Source organism: Neltuma alba, unplaced genomic scaffold (genome assembly GCF_004799145.2).
Source record: "Neltuma alba isolate B1F8T4 unplaced genomic scaffold, ASM479914v2 tig00010068_pilon, whole genome shotgun sequence".
In the NCBI taxonomy this organism is placed as follows: domain Eukaryota; kingdom Viridiplantae; phylum Streptophyta; class Magnoliopsida; order Fabales; family Fabaceae; genus Neltuma; species Neltuma alba.
The window spans coordinates 253,244-259,688 of record NW_021635027.1 but is presented as its reverse complement, the minus strand read 5'-3'; the positions used below and the strand labels follow the sequence as shown (position 1 = coordinate 259,688).

Below are 6,445 nucleotides of genomic sequence, written 5' to 3'. Positions count from 1 at the left end.
ATGTATAGGACAAAAAACTATTATTGAGGATGTCTCAAATCTACAGGGTTAAAAGGGTATTTTGGGTACTGTGTATATCACTTTTGATTTATATTGGCCGTTGGGGTATCTGGGGAGGTAAGGACGCATTTTCCAATACGAGAGTAGTGAGGAGAACTCTGGCCTTTCGAATGCCAGTGAGGGTGGGAAAAGATAGCCTTTTTTGGTTTATTTATCTTTATATTTTAGGCTGTGTTTGGGTGACACTCCAAACCATGGTTTGAGGAATAAATCACCTAAACACCCATCCAAAAACCAAAACCATGATTTTGGGCCAAAACCATGGTTTTGGAAAAAGCAAAATTTTTTTGCTTTTGGAGAAAAAAAGAGAGTGTGAAAGCTTATAGGATATGTATCTTGTTATTTTTTTATAAACATATTTTTTTATAAGCATATTTAATCTTATATTTTATAAATATATATACATATTAATTATTATTAATTATATTATCTTATGTATTATTAATTATGTTAATAAAAATATATTATTAACAATTTTATTCCTTCAAATTAAAATATATCATAAAATCTATTTTTTCTGTAATTATCATATTAACTTATGTCTTTTTTTTAGTAATTTGTATATATAAAAAGTGCTTCTGATAACAATTATCTAAACACTCTCACTTCTCAAAATCACTTTTTATAAAATCTATTCTTTCCAGAATCTATTTTTCCCAGAATCTATTCTCCAGAATCACTTTTGCAAATCACTGTTTAGTTTCATCCAAACACACCCTTAGAGTGTTTCCTTACTGTTGTAACTTCTTTTTCTACTTGAGGAAGATTATTGTGATTTAATACGCAGTCTCAATATTGTTTTTCTATTCTGTTATCTTGGTTCCTATCAGAATGTAATCATTAAAAGGTCTCATACTAAGTAAATGGAAAATTTTAGTGTAGAAAATTATAATATCCACTTTGCTCACTTTTCATTGAAATCCTTTTTATAATTAAATTTTTTTCTTTGAAAACTCATAGTGATTTCTCCTTTATAAAAATTATTTCTTTTCTAGGTACAGGTATCCTTTTATTGGATGCAATTTTGTTTGAAACAACAATCTCTAAGTGAGGATTCAATTTTTAATTTGTCTTATTATGAATAGCTAACTCTTTCTGGATTAAAAATCTACTGGTTGATTTTTATAAAATTACTATTAGAAGAAAATAGTATTCGTATTTTGGGTCCGATAGCAACTAGCAAGGAAAGATTAAAAGATAAGCCCATACGAAAAGGAGTAGGGGTCAAATGAGACATGTTAATTGGGCTGCTTGGGCCCCAATCTGTTCAGCTTAGGTGATGTTTTTTAGGCATTAGATCCGACACTGAGGTTAGATCCATAGTAAGACAAGCAGTCAAGGACAGAGACCACCGCCCCAACACACGCTATTAAATTTGATCTCTCTCTTTTCTTTTCTTTTTTAATTAAACATCCAGATACAAATTGTTTGAAAATTTTTGGTTTTCTAACTTTGTACTACATTTTAATTTAATCTCTTAATTTTATAAGATATATTTTCCATCATCTAACGCAGATATTATTAGTCTCAAATTACCATTTCAAAAAAAAAAGATCTAATATATGAAAATTTATTAGTGTTTTCTCTGTCTTTAAAATGTTAGCGTTAGCATTTTTGTGAATAAAACTAATGGTGTTAGGATTAAGTAATTAAAAAAGAAACAATTTATCTTTGTGCTGGGGGCAATAATGCAACTAGTGAAGTTCTAACCAAGGCGCATCTATTGCTGGTTGAGAAAAAAAAAGATAAAGGTGTAGTTTTACCCCTAATTTTATTTCTCATTTATACTCAGCACCCGATCTTTTTAGTGATACAATTTTGGGTGTAATTTTACATCTAATCTTTGAATGGGATAAAATTGCACAAAAAATTATAAATAAAATTGCACTACTAAAAAAATTGGGGTGCTGGATGCATTTAAGATCAAGAATAAAATTACACTTTTACCCAAAAAGAAACTTTATGAAATTGAGGTGTCAAAATAAAACTTTGCATGAAGTTAAAGATAGTTTGGCCTAAATTTTATTTAGACAAAGATGGTGATGATGTAAAAAAAAACCTGCATTTTTTGTAATAAATTAATGATTTCATTATGACCAAATAGAAGGCTTTACACTGTGCATACCTGGGGCAACAAGAGAGAACTAGAGGCCATCTTCCAGGAAGAGTTTCCCAGATTCAACTGTCTCTTGTAACTTAACAAAATAAATAAAGAATGAGGTGCCTCAAAGTCACAAAATAATGGGATTGTTGCATTTGTGATGAGCCCGTGGGTCCCTCTGCTATGGGGAGGGTTAAATTATTTGTACCAAAAAAAAAATATTGATGCCAGCAAGAATTGAATAAAAAAAAACATATAAGAAATAGACTTGCATTGCTACCTCCTGTCTTTAATATAAAAGTTATGTGACTAATTACAAATATTAAGAAAATTAGTTAAGTTAGTTATTTGTAATAAATGAGTATTATTTTTTCCCTTAAAATATCCTTGTTAATCGTATGCATTAGAATGGAATCCATTAATATATGTAATTATCATGGAAACTATTTTAAGAAAAATAAATAAATATAAAAAATAAAATTAATTGAGATGTTATATCTAAAATTAAATTGAATCTCTAATTAATTTTTAGGACGGGTGGTAATATTTAAAATGCTAGGTTCAATGCGCCACTTTGGTGTTGAAACTAGGGTTAAGCTGGGCCTTAATAGGCCCAACCCAACCCAAACCTATTTCACCTTTGTGGGTTATCAAGTGACGAGATTTGACAACCGCACTAGGGAATAATCTGATTGACATTGGACTCGGACCAAACACATAAAATGCCGGCCCAAAAAAACACAAAATAAATTATTTGGGCTGAAGTAATTTTATAAAGTGGCCCAAGAAGGGCAAGAGAAATGCAAGACTATTAGACGGAAAATGAGAAAGAGAAAAATATGGATGAGGAAAATTGAAGATCTGCAAGTTGGGAATAAACATGATGTCGATAATATCATACAAAAAATCACAAAAGAACTAAGACGATCAAGTGGAACTATTGGATGCTAGAGATAAACATGACGCATTGATCTGTTAGGGTGTTTGAAGACCCTCATATTCAGTTGAAAAAAAAAGATTATCTTACATTTTACAAGACAATTTCTTTTTAAATATCTATATCGTACAGTATAAAATGACTCCAAATGAGCTGATGACGATGGGGGATAGCTTTCGTTCAATGACTTATCTGTGGAGAATAGCCAAGCACAAGCAGGATGCTTTGTCCACAATGTGGACTCTCTCCACTGGATTTTCTTCCATGGCTCCACTAAGAAAGTTCAAAATCAAATTTAAAAATGGTACCTTCATTGCAAGATCCTTCAGATCAAATATAAATAGTACAAATTAATTTAAAAATTTTTAAATGAATTAAATTTAATCTAATGGTCCATTGTTGTAATGGGCTTTCCAGTAACTCTCCATTTAGGAGGTATTTGGATAAAACCAAACCATAGTTTGGAGAATAGTTTCTGAAAAATAGATTCTGAGAAAAATAGATTTTGTGAAAAAGTGATTCTGAGAAGTGAGAGTGTTTGGATAGTTGTTATCAAAAGCACTTTTTATATATACAAATTACTAAAAAGAGCATAAGTTAATATGATAATTAAATAAAAAATATATTTTATGATATATTTTAATTTGAAGGAATAAAGTTGTTAATAATATATTTTTTTATCAACATAATTAATAATACATAAGATAATATAATTAATAAATAATTAATATGTGTATATATATTTATAAAATATAAGATTAAATATGTTTATAAAAAAATAATTGAGGGGTGTTAAAGTCATATTATTGTTGAGATCTACTCTCAGGCTCTCCCTCATACTGCGTCTAAAACAATGAGAAAGAGATGAATAATTGGGAAGGGTATATCTGTCTAGGCAAAAAAAAAAAAAACAATAAGGCACATATCCCATAAGCTCTCACATTCTCCTTTTTTTTCAAAAACAGAAAATTTTTGCTTCTACCAAAACTAAGATTTTGGTTTTTTTTTTTTTTATGGTGTTTGGATGATTTTTCTTCAAACCATGGTTTGGGTCATCACCCAACACCCCCTAGAGAATAGCCAGTTGGCCACTCCGCTCAAGAAGAATACTCCCAACCTTTAATTAAAACTTGTTTCTAAATTTTTTCAAAAAACAAAACGCCAAAATTAATTATATAGCCCCCACATATTTATGATGTCGGGTGTCAGTTGTTCCTTCTGCTGCCCCTTAATTTTTCTATATTTCCCAATTTTTTTAATCATTAAATTCTACATAAAATGAGTAAAATTTTAATATCTTATAAGCAAAAAATGACGCAATTTTCAAGTTTCTTTTATGATTTTTCAAAGAAAAAATACTCCAAAATTAGTGCAGCATCTTTTTAATTTAGATATAAATTCATAAAAATCATTAAAAAAATTGAAAACTATACTATTTTTTGCATATAAAATATCAAAATTTTACTCATTTTATATAAAATCTAATGATAAAAATAAGAAGAAAAAATAATTGGCAAGTATGGGGGGAAAAAAAAGTGAGCGGCAGCACACAGAGGGAATAGCTGACACACCAAATTCCATAGTTTATGTGATTTTCAATTTTGATTCTAGATCATTATTCAGTCTTGTACCTTCCCAACCTCCAGCCAATCGTCTGATGTAACAGGCAAAAAAACAAAAAAAGAAAAAAACACAAAAGGACTTGTATTACAAACGGTAGAAGTGCAACTACCAACTACTCAACGTGTGTTTGGGAACTCCAAAAAGCACACAAAAAGTGTTTTCATGCAAGTTGATATAAAATTTTTCTCTCATACTTATCTCAATATTTATAAAATTACTTCTAAAAGGATAATCTAAACACTTTCTCAGTCTCATTCATCTTTTCGTTAGGAAAAATTCGCCAAAGGACCAAATAATTCAAATATCTAGAGGAAAACTGAATTCATAATCTGCAACTTTTCTTCCATATCCTGCAAGTTATGTCCTTTCCCCCGATCAGTAATTAGCGACGGAAATTCTGTTGCTGATCCGTCACTAATTAGCGACGGAATTGAAATTCCGTCGCTAATCAATTAGCGACAAAGGAATTAGCAACGGAACAAATTCCGTCGCTAATCCGTCACTAAATAAAAAATTCCGTTACTAAAAGCATGTTTTATTTTTTTGTAATGATCGTAGTAGTAGTAGTGGTGGTGGAGGTGGTGATAATGTGTATGAGATTTGGCTACTTTGCTATTTATAATATTTAAAAGGGTTAATGCCCAGTGATGCACAGATTAAACTATATTGAGCAATTTTCAGCGGTTTCAGTTCTTCATTTGTCTACACCTGCCACTACTACTCTCTCTCTATCTATCTATCTATCTATTAAAAAAAAAAAAGAGTTAAGGTGTAAACGCATTAATGAAGCAGATATCTACAAACGTATTTGACATTACAAAGTTCACCTAGATGCAGATGCAAAATTTTCATCTTCATTAACGGTCAATAGTTTTTTTCCCTTCTTTTTCTAAATGAACAACGCATATGTAGTTTATGAAAATGGAAGTCTTGCTCTGTTATAAAAAAGTTTATATGTACTTTTACATCTAGATAAATTTTATGATGTGAGATGTGTTGTGAAACAATGCAATGTGTGTGTCAAATAAAGTCCCACATGGGAAAGATGAGAAAAAGTCTAAGTGTATAAATGAGATCAAGCATCCTTGGGGGGGTAAATGGGCCAAGAGGGAAGTGGGCCTCGCGCACACAACAACGGGCCACCAGGAGGGAAACGCAGTTGTAAACCGGCGATTTCCCCCCCTGCGCGTGAATTAGACGCAGCAAAGCCTCATTTTACGAAAATTATTTTAAACTTTGTTGAATATTTTTTAATAAAATTATGCTTACCAGAAAAGCCTTATTTTGGACCTGTTAAAAGTCAAGAGGCTTGCCGTCTCGTTTTGTGGCCGACCGGACGCGTCTTGCGGGGTGTAAACGAACGTTGTGTGCACCAACGTTCGTGTTGTTCCGTCTCCAACGGAACCTTGCGTTGCTTCGGTCGTACCCGCTCGGCGAAACAGAGGGATGCGTCTTCCGGTGATGTGGCCATTCGCGCCTATATAAGGGACTGTCCAGACAGCGTGAAATATACACTGTTCCGTCCTCTTCCTCTTCTCTCCCGCTGTGTTTCTTACAGTTGCTTTCGCTTTCTGCTGTTCTGCTACCTTGCTTTGCAGGAAGGGTTCGTTTGATCCTGGGGAGTGCCGCTGCCTATTACATCGAGGGGTTGCGGAATATCTCTCAAGGACAGTGTCCTTGTGACGCGACTCGAACCGGATTTGCTGTTCCTCCTTTGCTGCCGC

The 6,445-nt window shown here is 32.2% G+C and overlaps 1 pseudogene; it reads left to right on the top strand.

The window, feature by feature from the left end:
• Positions 1 to 1,727: 1,727 nt before the first annotated feature.
• On the top strand, positions 1,728 to 1,920 carry LOC114754086 (uncharacterized; annotated as a pseudogene).
• The last annotated feature ends 4,525 nt before the right edge of the window (positions 1,921 to 6,445 follow it).